This window comes from Microcebus murinus, chromosome 12 (genome assembly GCF_040939455.1).
Source record: "Microcebus murinus isolate Inina chromosome 12, M.murinus_Inina_mat1.0, whole genome shotgun sequence".
NCBI lineage: Eukaryota > Metazoa > Chordata > Mammalia > Primates > Cheirogaleidae > Microcebus > Microcebus murinus.
The window spans coordinates 53,550,893-53,573,851 of record NC_134115.1 but is presented as its reverse complement, the minus strand read 5'-3'; the positions used below and the strand labels follow the sequence as shown (position 1 = coordinate 53,573,851).

The window sequence follows — 22,959 nt, the reverse complement described above, 5'->3', positions numbered from 1 at the left end:
TTCTCATGTATTTTATTTTCAAGTAAAGAGATACAGAGAATAGAAGTGAATGAATGACAAACGGAAAGATAACAAAGTTTTCAGGAAATTATCAGTGCTATACAGTGAACTAAAGAGGGTAATAAAAGAAGGAAATTAAGAAGTGTGGTTGTTTACTGAAGACTGATGGTTACAAAATTCAAGTTGAAACTAAATTCAGATTTATAAGAACAAGACAGTCACTGGGAAAATATTCCATTTAATGCTAAGGCACCAAGGTTGAAATTAATATAGTGTGGTTGAGAAACTGAAGAAAGCTAGTATGGCTGAAATAAAATGAGTAGGGATAAAAGTGTTACAAAATGAAGATTCATAAGTGGATAGGAACAGATCATCATCATATAGGTATTTGAAACCCAGGGTTAGGAGTTTGTGTCTACTTCCCACTTTAATAAGAAGCCATTAGAGAATTTTAAGCAAGATCACTGCAAGATCTAATTCATGTTTTGAAAACAGTCACTCTGGTTACAGTATAGAGAGAAATGAGGTAAAGAGGCAAAAATTGAAGTAGGAAGGAGACTTTTTAGGTAGCTCTTGAAGTAATCCCAACAGAGACGACTGTGACTGGACAGGGAAGTAGTCATTGAATAGGAAAGGGGTAGATGGTTTCAAAGTGTGATTTGGAGTCAACAGAATGGGCTGACTGATTGAATGTGAGAGATGAGGGAAAGAGAGGAATCCAGGATAAACTGCTAGATGAGTGGATTGAGATAATGATAGACTGTGGTCCCATTACAAAAATGGGGAAGACTGATATAGAAGTAGGTTTTGGCCGGAAATCAAGAGTTCTGTGTTATCCATATTAAAATTAATATATCCATGTGGTGGCATGAAGTAGTCAGTTGGAAATAAGAAGCTGTAATTCTCTACCTTAAAATATTTCAAGTTATGGGATGAAATGAAAGCACCCAAGGAAAAAGTGAGGAACAATGACAGAGCCCTGAAGGAATTCAACAATTAAAGGTTAAGCAGCGGAGAGACAAGGATAACCAGTAAGGCAGGAGAATACCAGAGAATAGAAGAAGCCAGAAGAAAAAATGAATGTCTGCTATTTTGTATACTACTGAAATATCAGTGAATGTTTATAACATGGTGACAGATGCCCTAGAGAAAAATTCAACAGACCTAAATTCTGGGCTTCTCTTTTTTACTTCTGTGCTAAGGTGAAGTCACTTCACCTCTTTTATATTTTTTGTATTCAAATATAAAGTCAATCACCATTTCTCTGTTTTTCTTCCCAGGCTAAACATCATTAAATTACAGTACTCTTTCTTGATGAATTTGAATTCTGCCTAGAATCTTTTTCAAAAAAGTTTTCACAACCATCCTGACTAATCAAAGTTGGTATATGAGATGGTATCTCTTTATAATTCCTGCAATAACTGTTTGGGGGATCATTTACAACTTTATTTCTATTTTATGATAGAAACAAAATGATATACAATAATTATTCATTTAAAAATGAACTCAAATAATAATTTTAGTTTTAGTTCTGTCATTTGTGCTATGATCTTGGCAATTCTTTTCTGACTTTACACATATGTTTTAACAACCTGGGATTTGCTGATTCACGTTGTAAATAAAACACATCTCAGACCCATTGGTCCATTATCAAAATATCTGAATAATTCTCGATAGTGGATGAATGATTTAAGGGGCTTAACTTTTTGTTTCTTAACTTTCGTTTCATGGAGGTAAAAAGAAAGCATAAATATAATCTGGCAGGCAAAAGAAACAAAAGTAGAGGTGACATTATAATAGGAGGGTCTTATTTCATTTGTTGTTGGGGGCTAATGCAAAGTTTTTAAGCAGATAATGAGTAAGAGTAAGAAAGGACACAGTGTGTGTGTGTGTGTGTGTGTGTGTGTGTGTGTGTGTGTGTGTGTGTGTGGCGAAAGGTAGAAGAAATGTGTATCGAACAGAAGGAAGAATGATGTGAAATCTATGAGGATGAAAAAGAGCTTATGGTCTGTTAGAAACTGAAAGAAGACCAAAATAGCTACAGTGTGGTAAGCTAGTGAAGATTAGCCAATGGTTCCATTGGAAGCCATGAAATTAAGGGGCAAGTGACATAAATCATACTAGCATTTTTAAAAGATGACTGTGGCGGTGCTAGGGAGAATGGATTGGAGGGAATGATGAATGTATTATTCCTTTATTCAGACTTGCTGGAGGCCATTACAATAGTTTGAAAAAAGATGATGTTACCTTGGCAAGAGGAGTAGTTAGTAGAGGTAGAAAGTTGGGTAGGTGCCAAGGATTATATCAGTCCTCACAATAGACGATTTGTTCCTTCTGTTGGCATAAGTATTTTGATTCCTATTAAGAACTTTGGTACTTGTAAAAGTTATTACACTCAGTGTAATAACAGTGTAAGAACAGTGATTACTGTTCTCTAAATAGATTATATATATTCTAGGGACCAGCATCTTCACCTCGTTTTATAAAATATTATTAATTTTAATTAAGGAAATGCTTCTAGTTGCTGGATTCATTTGTACCATAGGCCAAGCCATGCTTCCTATGTCTCTGTCAGTAAATTGTGTTCGATGTAATACTAAATATAAATACTGATAAGATAGAATGTGGTTTGAAGTCAAGTCCACTTTAGGTAGTGGATGGCCAGAGTTTCAGTCCTACTTATTCTCTTAACTGTTCTTATTACCTAAGAACATTTGCCTTTTGGATGCATTTACACTCCTTGGGTAGATGCTGGAAATATTTAAAGACTGTTATGGCTTCCTCAAGGTCTATCATAAAAATATCATTTTAATGATAATATTAAAATGAATGGAATCAAGCGGGGTTGTAATTCCATTTGTCCTTTGAGTGGCTGTAATTCTGGTCACTGTTGCTGAATAGATGGAATGCATTCTTGGTTGCTTGTTCTACCATTAAATTACAGAGCTTTCAACTTATCTCAGACAGCCTGCCTCTAGGTATGAATAGTCCAAATCCCAACTTCACAATGCTAGGATTTTATAAAAGTATAACTTCAGTAGGAAATTAAGTCAAGAAAGTAGGTTAGAACTTTCCTCAAAAAATTCTTTAACTTTCTAAGTCAACAGAGAATGGATACAAAGATAATTTATGAAAAATATCAGAATGTTTAGATCATACCTTTGTAGAAACATTAGCATTTACAGTCAATAATATCATTGAAAACATAAGAACAATAATGCCATTGAAAACAAAAATATACCATAAAGTAGCATAGTTCAAGGAAATGAAATCAGCTCAAGGTTTCTTTATTTTTCTTTCACTTTGTAACAAGATACACCCAAAATAAGCAGATGGCATTCTGTGGGCTGAGGATGAATGACTAAGGATTCATGGCAGGATCGCATCACAAGATTATGTGTAATTGATGCATTTAGCTCTAAAAGCTTTTGGTTGTGTAGCATGTTTAAAGCATTGCTAAACTGCATTGAAGAAAAAGAAACTGGAATGATTCAAAATTACAATATGATGAAAAAGGAGATGTCTTCACTATCACTGTTTTTTTGTAGTCATAATGATTCTGGTCATTGGTAAAGCTAAAAGCTATGCAATGCATCATAACCTTATTATAAACAATAAGGTCAGTAAGAGCATTATATTGTTATATTTTTGCATTTGTCCTCCTCTTATTCTTTCTTTCCTTCATTTAGCATTTACCGAGGTCTTATTATGTGTCAGACACTATCCAAGCCTTGGGGTTATCAAGAGAAATACTATTTTAACCCTCAAGAGGCTTAAAATCTAGTGGGAGAAGTAAATTAATAAATTAATAATTATAGATGCTATCATTATGCAGAAACTGGCCTTTTATACAATTGATATAATTGTATAAATATAAACTTAGCTTATATACTCTGTTACTATTTTCTAACTGATTTTGTTTCAGTTATTTCATCATAAAGCTTACATGGGGCAAATATTATTTTCAATAATTTATTTTTAACATTAAAATATATATGTAGGCTACTTAAAGCTTGTATTTCAAATGCATGTTGTTTAAAATTGTGCAGATTGTACAGATAGGCTACATAAATGGCTATTTTAAGGCTAGAAATTGGTCTAGCAAAACCAAACCAAATGCTATCCATTAAACTGGGAATTAATTGAGTTACTATGCTTGAGCTTAGTTTGGAAACCTGAAAGTAAAGGAAAAGTGAAAGCATGTTGAGTTCCATAAATTCTTATCAGAAAGAAGGAAGCAGACTATTAGATTAGTTTTTTGAGTCAGATAAACTTTTTCTTGTTCTCAATTTTAAAAGCATTTTTTTCACGAGACCTTAGACAAAAAACAGTAAGTCAGAAACTCATATTATGCTTTTATACCTAAATGTAGAAACAATGTTAATGTGACTATTGCTTGGAATGGCTCAATATAAAACCTTACAGTGAAATGAAAGTATTCAAGTACCTGAAGGAAAATGACTTTACAAGAGGCTAGGCAAATGTAGTTGAGAAATACTGGTTCTTACTGATCCATTGTGATATATAAAAATTAAATTGGTTGGAAAAGCATGAAAAAACATAATCTTTATACTAACTCTATTATACATTATTCTTATTGCCTTGGCTTCTGATGAGGCTTGTTAGAAAAGACAGCCAGGGTTATGTTTTCTGATGTGGACATGGTATCCTACTTTTTATACCTCTGGAGAAGGTCATGTATATTTGCTTTGGAAAACAGAAGAGAAGATGATAGGATTAGCATTCATTCTGTTATAAGAGCAGTCTGTAGTCAATATGGAGTTGCATCTCCATTTTATAGACAGGAACTGAATCATAGAAACTTTTCAAAGTTGATAACCTGGAGCTAATATTAGAACTTGACTTTTCTAATTTCTCATAGAATCCATTTATTAATATAATATTTGGAACTTCTAGAATGCAGAGGCCCTTGACAATAAATACATCTGAGATAGTAACAAGGGATACAGGAGGCACAGCTTTTCTCATTTTCTCATATACATAAACATGCCCTTCTGATTCACATTATGAGTATTTTGTTTTTAATGTTGCCAGGTCATTGTGCTAATTAATCAGGCATAAAATTATGGGGAATCACTTGTCTAATCAGATATGGAGGAGCTGTCTGTAGTAGAATTTTGAGTCTCCATTAGGATATTCCATGATAAATACCTACTCACAGGTGAAGTATTGCATTCTGGTCATGCTTTCATCTCAACCAAATTGAAACTTGATTAAGAGAGAACTCTGAAAATCTCTTCATTCTGACAGAATTTTAAAATACATTTTCATAGACACTGTATATATTTCATTGTAGAAAAAAATTGCCAGTTATAATTTTCAGGGATACTTTATCAGTTTATTTGTTTTTATCTACACATGAGAAAAAGGAATATGGGGATAATTAGATATATATTATAATTATATGTGTGTTTGTGCTAGATAATTCTCAAAGTACTTTTTTCAAAGCCCATGCATACTGATCTTGTTTATAGTTGTACTGTCCCTTAACTACCTCGATTGCTACCTAGAGGATTCAATGCTCTGTTGACTATACATGTACACTGTAGAGGGGCTGTTTAGGGATGACTTTCTTGAAGACTGAGCCATTCTGGAGACAAGCAGTTAACACAAGCTTCAGAGTCATCCTTTTACCTTAACCCAATCATGTTATGAGATGTGTAAAGACTGAATTAATGATGTACGATGATGCCCTTGAAGTAATATATAAATAGTAGCACAAGATGGGTGGAACATCATGTAAAGGGATGTGACAAATTGGCCAATTTGTATACACCACAATTTTTGTAGCTACCCACATCTTAGGGCCTAAACTTTTGTTGTCGCATTCATGTAATCAGACAGATATAAAGAAGCCATGTGGATATATTTTTGTCAGCTTATTAAAATTACATAGAACAACCAACTTTTGCCCTAGAGTAGAGTAGCATCGCTGAAGCCACCGAGCCACTTAGTGGCATAGGAAGACATAGAACTCAGGTGTCTAATATACAGTTTACTGTGCTATTCATTGCACGTCAAGTCATGATACTGAAATGTATACCTGTGGAGAAAAGGTAGACAGTAGCTGAAGTTGCTTATAAATATAAAGACATCTAATGTGCCAGGGGAAAATAATGAATGTTATAGCCATATTACTAGAACCTGAGTAGCACATCCCAATACTCACTGAAGTGCCAGAGGAATCTCTTCATTATTAACAAATTAGAGGTTTGAAACAAATGTGTATAGATCAGGATTTAAAGGACAAATAGCCCTTCATATTAAGACATTAATTGTGTAAGGCCCAGATGTTTAAAATATCTTTATGGAATTTTAATTTTTTCTAAGATGCTTTCATATATTTAGTTGTCATCATTTTAAAATTGAAAGCACTCCAGCACAGGAGCCTTTAATAAGAATATTACATGTATCATGTATCACAAAGGAAACATTAGGAACAATGTTATTGCAATTTTTATGGTAAAAATTGTGAAGGTGGTCTCTGATTGGCCAGAAGAAGTTCCAGCTGTGCTGTGATTGATTTAAGGAGCCAGAAACTGACCCCCTTAATGATTTAGTTTTAAACCTGTTTATCTTTGAAAAGAATTGAATTTTAGCACCTTGTATTTAACCTTAAAATATAGACATATTATTTGAGGAAGGAAAAATAGATACAATTTCTTCTCATTAAGGTATGTGTTAAATCACATTGTATATTACTTTTCTTCAGGTTCTCTCTTGATACAGAACACTCTTAAGTATCCTTGAAAACTATTGAAATTTAATTTGAAATATTGTAAGGAACTATTTCTCCTATTTTGGCTTTGTTTTTTCCTCAGCCCATCAAAGAATATGCCAGATTGAGAATTTGAAAATCAAATAAACAAAGATTTCTTAAATCCCAATAATATCAGGGAATAGCTGGCCCAACTTATGCAGGCTAATGGTCATCTCTTTGTATTCCTCAATTGCTTTTTCAGACAATGTCTAATTAACATCTAAACTTCAGCTGCATTAATTTCTAGGTTGGTTTTGGTATTGTTTGTTTGTGTTTCTCACAGATGGTCCCTTACATGGGCAACATGGACAACTGAAGACTTGATGGAGGGAGTTGATGTTGGCCTCAGTAATTGTGTATTTAACTATGTTTATAAAGGTCTAAAAAATTCACTGCTTTGTTTACTTCCCTCCTAAGTCTACAAATACCTACACTTTAAATCTTAGTGTCAGAAATGAGGAAGGCTGGGAGACTTAAGGAGGCTTTAAAATATGGATATTCTCAAATGCCTATTTTAGAAATAAACTAGTCATGACGTGTTGAAATGAGAGAAGGTCATAGATTCTTTATATATTCTTAATTCTTATATTTATAATTATTTGAAGAAAAAAAAGAGAACAGACATTATTTTACCAAAAAAAAAAAAATCTAAATACTTAAAGATAGCATCATGATACTTAGTTACTACTTAGTTAACATTGATTATATCTATCATTCCCACAGTTTACATTTATCATCTGGAGCAAATTTTATATGTATTAAATTGTGATTCCCTTTTATAGTCTGTTCACAGGGTATTTATATTTTTTACGTGGCCTTTATAGTGGAAATATCATTCTAGACTAGTGGGAATATAATTAGACTTAATGTCAGAACACCTGAGTTTTATTATGCCTAATATTGAGCCATGCTACATTGGGAAAGTCATCAACCCTCTTTTATATTAAGGGAAGTTAAAGCATCATGATTTTACATGATATGAATTGACAGTATCTTTTTATTATTCAAAATGCATATGGGGTGTATATACATTGAAAAATGTCTAATCATATTTAAAACTGTTCAATACTTTGTTCAAAATTATGGCCCCCAGTTTGTTTGTTTTTATATGAGCCTAAAATAATGCTTTCAAATATTGTTTACTGTGATCCAGAATAAATGAAAATATATTTCACATTGCAATTCAGTAGGCACATGAGCACACCTACACACACAGAAACACACATCTCAGAACTAACATTCCTACTTATGATGCACTTTGATTTTTTAATTATATTTTATCTCATTTAAAAAAATTATGTTTGTGATCCACTTAACTGATTCAGAAGCTAAGTAAAATAGAGGGTTTATATTGTGCTACTGAGGAACAAATTGTTGACTATATAGCCTGCATAGCCCCTTACAAGATTTAAATGCACTGGACTTTTTAGTACATTTCTAACTGACCAATTCAGAACTTGGTTTAACTGGTTATATTCATTACTGGTTTTAATGTTTTCCAAATTTCTGGGTTTTATGGTTCTTTCCAGTTCTAAAATACATTTCTGATTCTGGAGACTTAGAAGAAATCATTCACTCAAAGGGTATGAGGTCAAGGTATCATTATTCTAAAGCACTTATTTTCATGTTTTAGTTTTCTAATTTGGGGTTTCATGTTTCCTAGTGGTAGAAGATCTAGAGCCCAAAGAGATAGCAACAGACAATGAGAAAGAGAAGTAGTTACAAGCCCCTCCTTTGCACCTCACCCTTTGCCTCACAGATATGCTTTAGATTTTGGGACTTTATGAATAGATTTTAAAGTATGTACCTGAACATTTTAATTTTTATTTACTCTTTTCTGTTACTCCAGTTAAGTTAGCTTGTGGTTAACTTTACATGCTACCTAACGTGATTTCATAATTATCATTAGTTTATTTGATATTAGAGTCAACATTAGACTTACCACTGAAATAATCACCATTCTGACAAATACCATTGAAAATGTCACTTATATTCTTACTCTCATAGATTAAAATAATAATGATTTTTTATTCCCATAGAAATAAAAAGTAAAAAGTGCAAGCTGGTAGGATATCTTTATTGACAATAATGTAAAGCAGAGTTCTAATCAAGCCATTCTATTAAATAATTATAGATAACTTCCCATCTTAAAGATTTCAAACTTTTCTTCTAGTCATTAGTTTTCAAAAGGATAATAATTTTCAAAATTCTGTCCTTGACTTTTCTTTTAGATGACTTGTGTGACTGTTGGAATTCTTTATGTTTTACATTATAAAAACACCAACTATACAAGAATAATGAATTATTTTACTCTAAGTACCTACCACACACACGGCACTATTCCAGTTTTTGGAAAGATACCATTGAAAGAGATAGGCACAACTTTGAATTTATATTCTAGAAGGTAAATCAGAAAGTTATGAACCAATATTACTTAGGCAAAACAATTTACAAATATATACAATATTTTTTGTATCCATTGTTGAAATATAAATGCATCCTATATATTCAGGAAAGATGAAAAACTATATGTGAGCATTTGACAATGTTTAGTTAGAATTGTGGTATTACAAATGGTTTTAATTTAACTATTTTGGCACCCTATATTTTATGGATTTGTTACAGCATAAATATAATATTTAATTATGAAAATTAATAAATATTCTACATATACGTATATAGTATTAATTTTACTTGTGCATGCTTCTGTCTCTTCTACTAGGTATGTAGCTTCTGAAAATCTGGGATTTTTTTTTGTTGATTCTTACATACCCTTCTCTTCAAATGTATAACACAGTTTCTTTATTCAATTTATTGAACAAATTATTTATGAAAAATGATTAACATAGCTTCTGCCTGGAAGGAGTTTATAACAAAATGGTTGAATAGATATGCAAACAACTGTAGATTACACAGTAAGGACTATTATCAGTGTGTGGACAAGGGAAATGTAGATGTGGAGCAGAGTTACTCTAAGATAGCTGAAATTTAGTGATCATCAATAGCATTTGCATGTTTGTAGCCACCCTCAGTTTTTTTTTGTTGTTGTTTGTTTTGTTTTGTTTTTTGAGACAGAGTCTCACTTTGTTGCCTAGGCTAGAGTGCCGTGGTGTCAGATCTCACAGCAACCTCAAACTCCTGGGCTCAAGCAATCCTCCTGCCTCAGCCTCCTGAGTAGCTGGGACTACAGGCATGCGCCACCATGCTCAGCTAATTTTTTCTATATATATTAGTTGGCCAATTAATTTCTTTCTATTTATAGTAGAGACGGGGTCTCGCTTTTGCTCAGGCTGGGTTCGAACTCCTGACCTCGAGCAATCCGCCCGCCTCGGCCTCCCAGAGAGCTAGGATTACAGGTGTGAGCCACCGTGCCCGGCCTCACCCTCAGTTTTGAGATCACATTTTTATATCCCTAAATCAGGTTATGCTATGTGATAGAAGCAAGTAAATGGGGATAGTATCTTTAAAATCAGAGAAGTCTTGAAAAATGTTTACCAATTTGGATCATAGTTACGCTTCACCTAAACTTTTTCTTGGTGTCAGTATTTATAATTTCTTGGTCAATATACACTCTCCTAAGATCATCAACCGGTTTCCATGAAAAGTACCACCTTAAGTCTATCAGATTGCCTCCATCTATCCTGAGCAGTTTTTCCCTGCTATTGGCTTATAAATCTCTAAGCCCAGCCATTGGCAAGAGCTGCGATTGCTATGGCAGGAACCAAAAACTCAAGCTTCTCACATGGTTGTTAGCTGTATTTTAGGACTAATGCTTCAAAATGAGATCCTTTCTTATCTGGCAGTCTGATTACAAAATGAACCGGAACACTGTAATTAGGATTCAGATTTACTGCCCATTTCTGAGAGAGGTTCAATGGGATTGTAACATCTCAGCCAATCATGCCATATTGCTCAACCTTACAGCGGCTTATTAGCTGTCCATCTGCTTTTACGTGTGGCTTTCTATCTCGTTAAGCAGTTTGAGGACACACTTCATGCACTAGAACTGGATGGGAAATAACTATATAGCCGTTGTAACATAACCCCATTGTTATTTACAGTTAATTAGAAAGGACGAGTTAGAGTATCCCTGTCTGTATGTATAGAGTAAGATATCATTTTAAGACTGGCATATTATTTTCCTTCACTTGATGAATGTTTACTGTCATGGCTCAATAAGAGATGAGCTACAATCTGCTAGTTTTGGCAGTGTCTGCTTAGTGGAGATGTCTAGCTTGTCTTCCCGAATTACAGCTCCATTTATTTTATCCAGTTTCATTAATCTTCCGAGTACCTCCATGGCCAATGATATGGCTACTGCTAGTGCGAATAGAGAATTAATTATAAGTAGGCTACACCAATACATCTGTGGGAGCCAGACCCCCAAATAATTTGGATGTCATTTTAATTAACACCAAACGGACTGATTATAGACTGCAGAGTTCTTTGCAAAAGGACAATCTCTAGTGACAGAGCCAAGGGAGGGGTGGAAGGAGAATACATATGACTCACTGGGAAAAAACAGATTGGGAATACAAATTGAAACTTCAAAATATGGTGCTTTCTGGTAGACAATATCAAACGATGGGAACATTTCTCCATTTTTGTTAAAGAAAATAGATTTCAACTCAGAAGACAGTTCCACATGGAAATGCTAACTACCACCTTCATTTTCTCTCTATAGATGGAAAGAGTTACTTCAACTAAAAAGAAACTATGAATCTATGCTAATTTAGATAAATGCAGTGAATCTGAAATATCTTTTGTATTTCTTACTGCTGACATGTAAAATGTCATTTTGATTCTGCTCATGTTTTCATCAAAAGCATCAACATGTCAAATACCATAGAGTCATTGAAACAAAGTCAATAAACCTAAGTTCTAAAGTAAGAAAGAACATAACTATCATTGTTCTTAAAAAAAGTTGTGCGCTAAATGATTTTTCTTAGTAATGGTTCTTATTTCCTTATCAGCTTACATTATATTTTCAGAGATGCATTTCTAGAAGGAAACTTTTGATTCTTGGGAAATTATATGGCTTATTCTTAAAGTACTCAGTACCCTTGTCAGACTGAGTAATGAAGATGATGATGATAATAGGTAATGTTTATAGCACACTTAAGTTGTGCCAGGTACTGGGCTAAGTGCTTTGGATCTTTCTTGTTTTTACTCCTCATAACTCTGTGACATAGGGTGTATTATTTAATTCCATTTTACAGATGCAGAGGTCCTTATCAGTTACCTCAAGAAAATTGGGTTCCCCAGGTCACTGTCATTTCTGGCATTCTAAACCCTGTACATTTCAGCACATTTCTCCATCCATGATTCCATTTCTCCCTTCTCAGTTCTTGAAATCCTGGTACACTTTCTTCACAGTTACCAGAAAAAGTTGGAAATAACATATTCTTCCCAAAACATTTATTTCCTTGATAGTTTTGATTTTCTTGGTTTATTTGCCATTTGTCTCTCCCTTGATGACACAGAATCCCATGCATCCTCCTTTATATGCTATTGCTTCACTATCACACCCCTCATATCACTGGACTTGGACAGGATACAGATGTTGCCCCTCTATCTCCCCTAAAAACACCTAGTTTTGAATATTATGTCATTAGACTGTACTGACCATTGCCTGACCTTGTTGCAGTTAGCACTCCCACCCTCACCATTCCTCCTAATTTCTTGAAGATTTAAGTCATAGCTCATTGTTACTTTTTCTAACACTATTTCTGTTTTGATTCTTAGTGATTTCATAACTGTGTGGACTATCCTTCCAAAACCTGGTCTCTCAGTTTCTTGACCTTCTCTCTGCCAATGACTTTACCCTCAATAATATTGCACTAGCTCACTACTCAGGATCATACTATAAACTTGTTATTATAAATACCATAATTGCAGCCTTTCCATGATCTCAGTTTTATCTGTTCCTCTTTCTGACCACTGCCTCTTCTCCTTCCACCTAACTTCAACAATCTTTTGATCTTTGATTGACTGCTTACAACTAACTAGCTATATCAACATTTCCTGTATCTCCCACAATATATGTACTTATATTCTCGTTATACAAGCTTAAACTCATTATTCAGTCATTATAATCACTTCTCTTGTATGCCTACACTTACTTTTTGCTTGCTTCATTTTGTGAAACACACACACACACACACACAAAACCCTGATTAAAGCCATCTTTCAACCTGTTCTGTATCTGCAACTGTGCAGCCGATCATGGCTGGAAGAAAACACAAAATTCTATTTAAATCAACTAGTTTCAGGTTAGATTTATTAATATATCCATCAACCTCAAGTTAATCCATTCACTCTTATACTCTCTTAGACTAGTATTTCTTACTTTACTTGTTCCCTCTTCTGAAACCATCAATACCTCCTCTTCCAAATCATGGCCTTAAATCCTATTTTAATGAAAAAATAAATGCAATCATAAGAAACACTCCATCTGCTCCCACCACCCCATCTAAAGAGCAGCCATCAGCAGTTCTCATATACTTTGCATTCTCCCCTGTAGCAGTGGGGGAAATCTCCAGGTTAATAGCTAAGGCTAACTTCTCTACTTGTGTCTATAGAACCCACCCCTTTCACTTACTCAAGGTTGTTCTTTCATCAGATCTATCCCTTTTTTCCCCAGAATCAATTTTTCCCATTCTTTGACATCATTTTGACTTGTAACATGCTATTATTTCTTTCATTAAACAGAGAAACCTCTGTCTTATGACCTAAATTGCCCCTTTAGTTAAGTATTTATTTCCTTCTCTTCACAACAGAATTCTAACAAATAATCATCTATACATACTACCTCCAATTTCTCTCTCTTGAACTCACTAAAATAATGATAACTTTACCACTCAACCAAAACTGCTCTTGTCAAGATCACTGTTGCTAAATCCAGTGATCACTTATCAGCCCTTATTTTACTTCATATATCAACCAAGTTCTTCCACCTTTCTTCATTGAGCTTCCAGGATACACATTCTCCTGCTAATTCTCTTGCCTCATTGAACATTCCTTCTCACTTTCCTTTCTCAGTCCTACAATTTCTTGAATATTCCACTCAAATATTTTCTGTAAAGAAAACCTTTAAAATGTTGTATTGTTGATCTCTTACAAGGCAAATTAATTTACACATAAAGATGTGTAGTATAAAACATGCATACACATACACACTCGCATACACTTACAACCACCACTTTCGAATAAAGTGTAGACTGTCCTCCAGTACTAAAATACATCTCAGACATCTTGGAAAATAAAAAAAAAAATCAAACAGAATAGGACACAGCTTCAACATAGATGTATCCCAGTGTTTGATGTTATCTTTGAGTTACATACCATAGGAATATCCCAAGAATATGAGTCATTCTGTACTTGAGGAAACACATGTTCTTTCTCTTATCAATTTGTACATAAAAATCATAATGATGTGGAACTTGTCTTATTTAATGAGATATACACTAATTGCAGACACCTTCCTATTTTCATATAAACAATGAAAAATGAGAACATCTCGATAGATTTAGTGCATCATTTAACTAATTTTCATAATACAAATTATTCATTAAGTGCTCTTTTGTGTATGATGTGCTTGTCATATGTTATGGTATCAGATCAGTTTTAATATAAATATCAAATCCTGTTACCTAAAAAATAATTTCAGATGTGAATTTAAGAGCTTTTGAAACTACAATTATCTTTTGAAGATTTTATGAATCAGATATATTCAAGATTGTATCAGTAGCAAATGACTATGCAAATCAAAGTGATAATGTTTTCAATTCCCAAATGCATGAGATATTAGCTAGTCCCTAATGAGTATTTTGGTTGGAAGCTTTATCTACTGATTCATTGTTGTTTAATCTGTCAGTAAATCAATCTGAGAATAGTCTTTACTCTCAAATATAATGACTGGTCTCTTGGTTTTAAGGATTTTTGTATACTTTTTGATATTTTCCTGATCATCTTATGAAACAATTTTTCCCACCTGGTTTTTGTTCCTGAACTGTGTATGTGTGTATCTTTAGTATCGATTATCTACATTTATAAAACCATACACTGACTATTCATTCTTTTTGGCCACATCTATAATTCTACTCAGTAATAGATGATTCACATGCATAGTAAAAAGAGCTCCTAAACATATTGGATAAGCATGAGTTTCCTTTCAGTTCCTTCTGGTATCTTAGTAAAAGATAGTAAAGATCTTTTTAAAAATAATAATTACTATGGAAGAAGGTAGGAACATATTTTTAAAAACAACGAGCATCCACTAAAATTCACGAGAGGGATATTGATTATTTGGGCAGGTATTATTAACATATTGATCCACAATATGGATGCATAGTCTTTATATTTTATCTTGATTATATTTTAAGCTATTTATAATATATCAAAATAAAGAGATTAGTGAGTTATACAGTTTATACTACAGATATTATGCCATTTTGAAAATTTTTAATATTTACATTTTCCCCTTCAGAAATGTTATGACCATTATTTTTGCCATGAAGGTATAACTAGAATCCAATGCTCTTATTTTCTGAGCTCTTCTTTCTGTCATACGTTTTTGCCTTTATAATACAAGACTGTTAGTTTGAATATAAAAGCTTTACTATCTGATTAGACTGAAGAAATTGGTTTTAATGCAATCCAATTCAATCATAAAACTATTATTTAGTGAAGCACATGGCACATACTAGGACTACACTGGAAATGCAACAATAACAAAATAGAGACATAGCCCTTGCCTCTATATATCCGTTGTCCAAGGGTAAAGCCAGACTTCTTTCCCTGTAGAAAATTTTCATTCCTGAATTTAATTGTTAAAACTTTAACCCTTTTCCTTAAATGTCACACCATCCCCATACATAAAAAAAAAGTATTCAAATAATCCCTCTCTATGTGCTTAAAAAGGCATTTAAACAGCACAGGATTTTTCAAATTATTCAAATAATCCCTCTATATGTGCTGAAAAAGGCATTTAAACAGCACAGGATTTTTCAAATTACATGTCCAGAATAAATATTACTGGGAGTCAGAGAAGAGGCATTGAGTATATAGGTAGTATTTTCAGGAAAAATGAGGGTACCACTGTGCTAATGACTGGAAAGAACAGAATGCTTAGATTATCCTATGAAGAGAAGCCAGGACAATGCTGCTTCTCTGGTGAGACAGCAATGGAAAATAAAGTCATTTAATGTGTGTCTTAAATTTGGGATACCTTGTACTTACTTGTATTGATCCACGATGAATAAACTAGCCTCCCATAGTTAACTCACTGTTTCTCCTGAGTTGTAACATGAAAGGTCTAGTTCAGAATCGCCCAATCAGAACAATGAACTTGTGTGTTTGTTTTGTTTTGTTTTTGAGGGATGGTGGTGGGGTTTTGAGGAATGAGTGGGTGAGAATTTATTTATTTTCTGGTTGAAGATGTAACAATTACTTGGGACCTCTTAGCTTCTTAAATAGTATTGAGCAATACATCTTATACTTTCATATGCATGTCAATCACCTGGGGATTTTATTGAAATGCAGATTTTGATGATCAGAGCTAGCAGCAGGTGATTCTGTTAGCTCTCAGGTGATATCTATGCTACTGATCCTGGAACTACACTTTGAGTAGAAATGGTAGGGAATATTTTAATCTGAATGATTTGTAAAGTTTGTTGTTCTGATGTTTCATATTTCTTCTCCCTACAACTTTGGTTAATGAATGAATGGAGGGATTCTGCTTTGTGGTTGCTTCTGAAACCTTCCCACTTGCATGCGTGTAGCGGAAACTTGCAAATCCTAAGGTATCTACCGTTGAAATGGCATGTTACTAGTTTGTAATATAGGAATGTGTCATAGTAAAATTTAGGAGTTGGACTGATTGGGGAAAGATCCTACGTTATTTTGGAATTAAGTGATATTAAATAACTCTCCAGGAAAGGCAGAGTGCAATTGAAAGAGAATGAGAGAGAGATTAGTCAGACTATGGAAAATAATGACTAAATTATACCAAAGTATAAGATTTTTTTAAATGAATGATAGATTTTGGTCTAGAGGATCTCTAATAATACTGCTTCTTGTTGTAGCTGTATTCAGTAAGTTCATTAAATACAGACAACAAAAATGGCTCAGACATAAACAAAAAGTATTGTTCCTGTGGAGTTTGTCATTTTCTTTCTTTTGGTCAGTTCAGTGACACTATGTTTGTTGTTTTGTTTCTCTGTAATGTGTCTTTTTATTTTTTTGTCCAAAGGTGATATTATTATCATTGAAAATATTGAATTTCTACTTTTGTGAAGGTAATTGATAATCATGGTCCCAATATATACTGAGAGAGAGAGAGAGAGAGATAATTTAGTACTGGTTATCTAGATTTATAAAGCTATACACTATTTATTTTTCTTGCCCATATATATAATTCCATTGAATAATAGATGATTCACATGCATAGTAAAACGATGTCCTGGGGCTATTGTGTAAGCATGAGCTTCCAGAATTCTTTGGGGAAAGAATTTATTATCAGAAGCTTATGGTCTTTCAAGAATACATAACATGAGGACAATAATTGAATGATATATAAATTTTTTCTACCTCTCTGAATCTTAATGAGCACTCCAGTTATGTACCGAACATGGAAATAACTCCACTTAAGTCATTTGACATGCTTTAAAATATTTTGGCTAGGTGGAGCTATTACTTTTATTAAAGTAGCATCCAATTGAGGAATATTTATATTTATATTAAGTTTTCATGGTAGAACAATTAGCTGAAGAATTCAATAAATAGCAACCCCCCAAAAAAACTTATTTGGATAATCACTACCAAAAACAAGACTGGAAATGCAATTATTTTCTTTATTGGTCTTAATTGTCTTTTGCATATATACTAGAGACTGTAGCATTTTGTAGCTGAAGGTAAATAGTGTGTTTATGATCATATTTCACTTTGTTTAGACATTTTAGAGTGATTTATCATTGGCTTTCAGCTGGTTTGATGCAATCTTTAAATCCTTTCCTGATTAACTTGTCTTAAAATTATTTTGACTCAGGGATTTATGGTAAAAGTACAAATAAAAATAAAATTACCTGTGTGTATTTCTCATCTTTTTCTTTATAGAAGCGAGGTAAATAAGATCTCTCACCCTTTTCCCTTCTTCTCCCTTTATCCTGGCCTGTAATTCCACTTATTATAGCATGAAGCTGTTTCTTAAATGCATGTTTGTTTACAATATGGCTTAGGCAAGGAAATATATTTGGCAAGAAAATATATTTGTTGGAGAATTTGTTTTTATTTTTAGTTCTGCAATTTATTCTTTCTCTCTCTCTCTCTCTCTGTCTCTCTCTCTCTCTATATATATATATTTGTTTAATTTATTTAATCCCTATAATATATTGTGCCATTTATTCAGATCATTACTGTGTTCTTATCTCTAAAGTAATTTTAATTTAAAATATCTGAAAATATTTTAGTCATCATAGGGGGATACAGTAAATGTATCTTCATGTTTGTGACACAATTAAAATTATATCATATCACATTTAGTAAAATATTTATTAATCATTCAGAAATTGAAGCCATATGAATAGTTTGTTAATTCAGAGTAAAACAAAACCTTTCTTTAACTTCAGCCCTGATTTCTGATCAAATTTTGCAGTATATCTTGACCTATTCTTATTTTCCAAAGTATAGTATATGCAAGTAAGTGGACCATTCTTCAATAATTTGGAATCTTACAGAGTGAGTATTGAATAAAAGAAAACCATGGCTTTGGGATCAGTTAGACATGTTTCAGCATCTGCTTTATTGTTTACTAATTGTTTGACCTAGATGATTAATTAGTCTGTAAGCACAGTAGATTACCCCATGTGATAACATAATTTGCATATTATACAGATTATAATTATTAAATATAAAAGATCTAGAACATAGTAAATCCTCAGTGGTGGTGATTATCATTGCCAGTGTTCAAATCATATATAATTATAGAAAATACAACCTATTTAAGTCCTAGAGCCAGAAACACCTTTGAGATACCCTCTTTTTTTAGTCAAGAAACAGAGACACAGAAAATTACTTCCTTCATAAGATTTTTAGTACACTGTTTAAAATTTTTGTGTATTTTAGTAAATGCCTTATTTGTGCTCACTTTCTCTATATTTTCCTATATTCTGATAAAAGGACTATATTGACAGTGGGAGAGGAAGGGGATCTAGCTAATTATAATATTTTATATATACATTTACATAGACTTTAAAATGTACATAAGTTGGGATACATTTTCTTGAAATAATGAATAAAATACCTTTGGGAACTGTAAGCAGGATTCACTCTTTTCTGATTTTCAGTCTATATTAGGAGAATATTGTTGTGCATGTGTATTTGTGTCATAGTCCCCCTCATCTGCTGGGATATGTTCTAAGACCAACAATGGTTTCCTGAAACAACAGATAATATAGAACTTTATAATTTTTCATAAACTATCTTTTTGCTATACATAAATACTTATGATAAAGTTTAATTTATAAATTAGGTACAGTAAGAGATTAATAATAACTAATAATAAAATAGAACAATTATAATAATATAATAAAAGTGATGTGAATATGGTGTCTTTCTCTCTCAAAATATTCGTATCATGCTACCTTCACTCTTCTTGTGATGATGTGAGATGATACAATGCCTCTGTGATGAGATGATGTGAGGTGAATTATGTAGACATCGTGAGGTAGCATTAAACTACTATTGACGTGTGATGATAGATCAGATGAGATGGCTACTAAGTGACTAACAGACAGGTAGCATATGTCATGTGGATATACTGGACAGGGGATGATTTTATGTCCGGGGCATAACAGAGTGTAGTGGTGTAAGATTTCATCACACTACTTAGAATGGTGCACAATGTAAAACTTAGAAGTTATTTGTTTCTGGAAATTTCCATTTAATATTTCTAGATCACAGTTGACCATGGGAATGTGAAACCATGGAAAAATGGGGACTACTGTATATAGCAATATATATGTGCTACTGTCTTCTATTTTAAGTTATTCTAGTAGTTAAGGAAGAGTTTTTTTTTTTTAATTTTTTTTTTTTTGAGACAGAGTCTCGCTTTGTTGTCCAGGCTAGAGTGAGTGCCGTGGCGTCAGCCTAGCTCACAGCAACCTCAAACTCCTGGGCTCAAGCGATCCTCCTGCCTCAGCCTCCCGAGTAGCTGGGACTATAGGCATGCGCCACCATGCCCGGCTAATTTTTTATATATATATCAGTTGGCCAATTAATTTCTTTCTATTTATAGTAGAGACGGGGTCTCGTTCTTGCTCAGGCTGGTTTTGAACTCCTGACCTTGAGCAATCCGCCCGCCTCGGCCTCCCAAGAGCTAGGATTACAGGCGTGAGCCACAGCGCCCGGCCTAAGGAAGAGTTTTGATTGAGAGGGACAAAACATTACTCAAATTACTATAAATAAAATGAAGTATAAAGATTTTGTAAGAATATATTAGTCTTAGAGAGATTAAATATAGCCATGTTTCAAGGGTTAAGAGCCAGGAAATTGGGAGATTTTGAGGAATATGGTTGCTCTCTCACCCCACCTCACTTGCTTCTAAGGGAACCCATGTTTTCTTCTTTGTGCTTTCTCTGGTGGTTCTATTCCTTTCTCTAAGGACTATTGTATTTTCTTTTCTTCAATAAATGTATCTTATTCTTTGTAAATTAACTGTGACATCAATTCTAAACCCCACCGTACATGATGTTTGGTACAAATACTTAACCCTACTAGCAACAGATGCCCATCTTTTTTCAATCACCTGTGGACTGAGAGGGTAGAGCATTTGGGAGCTTTGGGCTATCTTTCCTAGAGTTAGAGATGAAGCAGGAAGTAAACATAGGAATTCTAAGTTGAGCAAACAATGACCTATCTTTGGTAAGTAGTTGTATTGTTTGTTATACTTCAGGTAAAATATTGTCAGTTATTTAAGTTATTTTGTTTACTTTTCACAACATTGTCCATTTGATAATTGTTAACAGACAGGAATTTAGTACACATCAGTGGTTCCTGACAGTAAGAGAATGTTGGGATAATAGTTTCTATTTATCAAACTAATAACAAAAAATATGAAATATTCCTCTTCCCTTATCTCAAAACAATGTGATTCTTTTAATCAGACACTTCCATTAAAGGACTCGTAGGACCTTATTTCCTTTCTACTCATGTCCAGTATTGTAAACACTAAGACAAACATTTAAAATGATCAAGCTGGTTATATTTTAAAGCTGTGACTATATATTCTAAGTTCATCCAAAGTCTAAAATCAATATTTTATTGATGATATGTCAAAAATCATGAATACATTTGTCTAGGGCTAGACATATGGTATGAGGTACATATTTTTATTTTTTTATCTGGCAGTAAGAATCTGTGAATATTATTATATACTAGAGAATTTAAATAAGGAAAAGCACTTCACCTTTTAATTTTTTAATTTTATTTTTTTATTTATTTTTGAGGCAGAGTCTTACCCTGTTGCCCTGGCTAGAGTGCCGTGGCATAAGCCTAGCTCACAGCAACCTCAAACTCCTGGGCTCAAGCAATTCTCCTGCCTCATCCTTCCTAGTAGCTGGGACTACAGGCATGTGCCACCATGCCCGGCTAATTTTTTTAATATATATTTTTAGTTGGCCAATTAATTTCTTTCTATTTTTAGTAGAGACGGGGTCTCGCTCTTGTTCAGGCTGGTTTCGAACTCCTGACCTTGAGCAATCCTACTGCCTCGGCCTCCCAGAGTGCTAGGATTACAGGCATGAGCCACCGTGCCCGGCCAACACTTCACCTTTAAAAGCATTTCTGTCAAACCGTGTGTGTCATTACCAAAGAATATTTTATACTTGTGGTTCACCCTCAAGTACCAAATACTTCAGTGCCTATTAGTTTCTCTGGTTCTATAAGACAATGATGCAGGAAAAGAAATCCAATAACCTATCAATCTATATATTTTTAGATATTTGTAACAAATTGGTCACCAGCCCATTGCCAATATCAGAACAATCTCCTGGCCCACAAACATCATTTTCTTGAAAAAAAAATATGGTAAAGTTTATTGGCCATAAACTGAAGTCTCACTGACACTGTTCACTGTAGAGTCAGAACCTTTAGTTTTCGACTTTACGTAAGGAGATTTACTTCCTGGCTTTCTAATACAATTTAACTATAAGATAGTTTCATTTGAGCGCCAACTGCATTATGGAAAAATTCAAACTTACAGAAATCTCTGTCTTTTGTACCTTGATATCTTTTAGCTTTGTCTTAACCTCCTTCCAGTTCTCATTCCCTGCTATATTGCTCAGATGACTTCAAATATAGTTCATCAGGTCTAGGACTGCAAGATATGTTTTAGTTCACATAACTTATCTGTAAGGTAGTACCCATGGTTAGTGAATTTAGATATTGTGTAAAACATTTGTCAAGCCAAGGAGAACATGACTTAGGGGTTGAGGCAAAAGGAAAATGTTTTAAAGAATCAAAACCAAATATTAATACCACATGCACTCTCTAATAAATTAAAACTAACCGAGGAGCACAAATGTGCACAGAGGAAAGTAAAAGTAATTGGAAATCAAGCATGAGGAAGAGGGCTGAAGGGGAGGCGGGAAGACCTACCTAATAGGTACAATGAATGCTTTTCGAGTGATAGTCACATTTATAGTCCTGACTCAAGTATTACAGAAGCTATCCATGTAACAAAAATATATGTGCCCCCTTAATATTTTGAAATTTAAAAAAGCATCAAACATGAATATGTTGTCACAATACAATTTAATGTAAAAATATAACAATCTTCTAAAGTCTTTTTTTATTGAGTTCTGTCTATATTGGCAATGATGAAAATATTTGTGAAAATAAATATGCAGTAAGAGATGTTACAAATTTAATCAACATTTCTTAAAATGTGTAGTTATTTTATTAAAAGCTTCCAATGATGTTAGGTATAATCATACTAAGGAAAATATTTTAAATGTGAAACAGATTGCAGAGGAACTACCTGAGAAAAGACACTTTGCTTCCTTCTTGTATTTGGAATGCAAGCATATTGCAGAATCTTTCATTGTTCTAGTTTTTATAATAGGAATATTTGTGATAGGAAAGTCAAAAATAAGTTTCCTGGTTGAGAAAATAGGCTTTTC

At 33.4% G+C, this 22,959-nt stretch overlaps 1 non-coding gene across 1 annotated transcript in view; it reads left to right on the top strand.

The window, feature by feature from the left end:
* The window catches only part of LOC105871193 (uncharacterized), an 869,222-nt gene that overhangs the window by 382,559 nt on the left and 463,704 nt on the right, over window positions 1-22,959 (top strand). The gene's annotated exons all lie outside the window — the stretch shown is intronic.